The sequence below is a fragment of the Bubalus bubalis genome, chromosome 3 (assembly GCF_019923935.1).
Source record: "Bubalus bubalis isolate 160015118507 breed Murrah chromosome 3, NDDB_SH_1, whole genome shotgun sequence".
Lineage (NCBI taxonomy): Eukaryota > Metazoa > Chordata > Mammalia > Artiodactyla > Bovidae > Bubalus > Bubalus bubalis.
Window position 1 is genome coordinate 43209280 of NC_059159.1, and position 2765 is coordinate 43212044.

Genomic DNA, 2765 nt, shown 5'->3' on the forward strand with positions numbered 1-2765 from the left:
GGCAGATTCTTTACCTCTGCGCCACCTGGGAAGCACTCAGTCTTCCCCTCTGTAAAGGAGAAGGATAATAACCACCTTGTAAGGTTTTATTAGAATTAGTTGAGATACTGCTGTGCTTGTCACATGGTGAATATTCATTAACCATTAACTACTAATATTACTCTTGCATTTGGGTCACTGTAATATATGGATCACTGTAAAATGGGTCACTTTTGCACTTTCCTAAAAAAAAAAAAAAATTGCATATCAGAAAGACTGGAGGAAATCACACTATCCAGAAGCTGGCTGACTGCTTATGTCAATTTTTACAGGTTCCCTATTATTCACGGGGAACACCCAGGAGCTCTCTGCAACACTGCCATCTTTCCAGAAACTGTTTCAGGATCCACAGAGGAGGGACATCCTTGCACTCACAATCAACAGACTTAGTGTACATATGGAAAGTGATTCAGCCCTGCACTTTGAAAACAGAGGAAATAGAGATAAAGAAAAGAAAATATGTACTTAAAAGATTCAAATGTACATTTTCAAAACAAGAGGAATGGTAGTGCACAAGCAAAATTTTTATCTGAAAGGAGATTCAAATATATATCAAACAGAAAGGAGGGTGTCCTGGTGTTGGCCTGAGGAATTAGAATTCCTGCAAGAATCCTATGTTGGTATTCATCATCTGCACTCCAGTTCATACTGGTGATCCTAAGGTGATTTATACTGTGCTCTGGGTAGATGTTTTGATTCTAATCCATCCTTTTAAAGGCATTCTATTTCTTCATGGTCTTCCCAGGCAGTGCTAGCGGTAAAGAACCCGCCTGCCAATGCAGGAGACATAGGAGACGCAGGTTGGATCCCTGGGTTGGGAAGATTCCTTGGAGAAGGGAGGCAACTCCAGTATTCTTGCCTGGAGAATCCCATGGACAGAGGAGCCTGGCCGGCTACAGTCCATGGGGTTGCATAGACTTGGACACAGCTGAGTAACTAACACTAACTATTTCTTCATGTTTTATTTTATTTTCATTTCTTCATGCTTTAGACACACCCCTGGATATATAGTCTCATCAATCCACAAGGGTTCTTTATTTTTTTTCTTCCAGTTTTATCAAGATATAATTGCCATCATATCTCAGAGGGTGAGATAGTTGGATGGCATCACTGACTCAATGGACATGAGTCTGAGCAAGCTCCGGGGGTTGGTGATGGACAGGGAAGCCTGCAGTCCATGGCACTGCAAAGAGTTGGACATGACTGAGCGACTGAACTGAACTGAACTGCCATACAGCACTGTATAAGCCTAAGGTGTCCAGCAGAGTGATTTGACTTATACACATCATGAAATGTTTACCTCAGTAAGTTTAGTGAACATCTGTCATCTCATACAGAGCCAAAATTTAAAAAATAGAAAAAAGTTTTTCCTTGTGATGAGAACTCTTTGGATTTACTCTTTTAACAGCTTTCATATATAACATACAGCAGTGTTCATTATATTGATCATGTTGTACATTACATCACTGGCACTTGCTGCTGCTGCTAAGTCGCTTCAGTCGTGTCCGACTCTGTGTGACCCGATAGACGGCAGCCCACCAGGCTCCCCCATCCCTGGGATTCTCCAGGCAAGAACACTGGAGTGGGCTGCCATTTCCTTCTCCAATGCATGAAAGTGAAAAGTGAAAGTGAAGTCGCTCAGTCGTGCCTGACTCTTAGTGACCCCATGGACTGCAGCCTACCAGGCTCCTCTGCCCATGGGATTTTCCAGGCAAGAGTGCTGGAGTGGGGTGCCATTGCCTTCTCCGGATGAGTTGCTCTAGTCCCTGGAATTTTGCCTCAGGTGGTTTCTTGGCTGCTCCTCTCCTGATTAGCTACTTTGGAACTCAGGGAAGGTCCTGAAGGCTGGAGTCAGGACTTAATGAAGCTCAGGTTCTTGATGTCTCATCACAGAGAACTTAGTGAGAAACAAAGTGATAGGTAAGAAGTGGACTTATTTAGAGAGAAGCACACTCCGCAGGCAGAATGTGGGCCATCTCAGAAGGCAAGAGTGGCCGCTTTTCTAATTAGTGTTTTTGTTCTTCGGATAAATACTCAGGAGTGGAATGTCTGGATTGTATGGTAGTTCTATTTTTAATTTAATGAGGAACCTCTATACTGTTTTCCATAGTGGCTGTACCGATTCGCGTTCCCATCAACGGTGTACGAGGGCTCCCTTTTCTGCACGCCCTCATCCACACGTTTTATCTGTGGCCTTTTGGTGATAGTCATCCTGACGTTTTATCTGTGGCCTTTTGGTGATAGTCATCCTGACAGGCGGGAGGTGGTAGCTCACTGCGGCTCTGACTTGAATTTCCCTGGTGATTAGTGACACTGAGCATCTTTTCATGTGCCTGCTGGCCATCTATATGTCTACTGTGAGAAAATGGCTTTTCGGAGATTCTGCCCATTTTCCAATTGGATTGTTTTTTTGATGTTGAGTTGTATGAGCCACAAGCCTTCTTTAAATTTGCCCCTTTCCTTCACTGCTGAACACCTGTCACTCACTCTCAGGGCAACGAGCACTTGCCTGTGGCCCAAACCCATTGCTTTCAGGGGCCTGGTGACATTCTTTTATCTGACACCACAATGGGGTCAGCTCAGTGTTTTCCCTTTGCCCACTCAGTCTTGTAAGATTAGGGTACCCATGCGGGCCCAGGGTGCAGTGGCTGCAAACAGCAGCCTCCCTGATAGTATATGCAGCCTGTTGTCTGTACAGGTTGCCCTAAGGGACCTTGGAGACAGAC

At 44.6% G+C, this 2765-nt stretch overlaps 1 pseudogene; it reads left to right on the top strand.

The window, feature by feature from the left end:
- The first annotated feature begins 2665 nt into the window (after positions 1-2665).
- Positions 2666-2765, top strand: LOC112584106 (annotated as a pseudogene).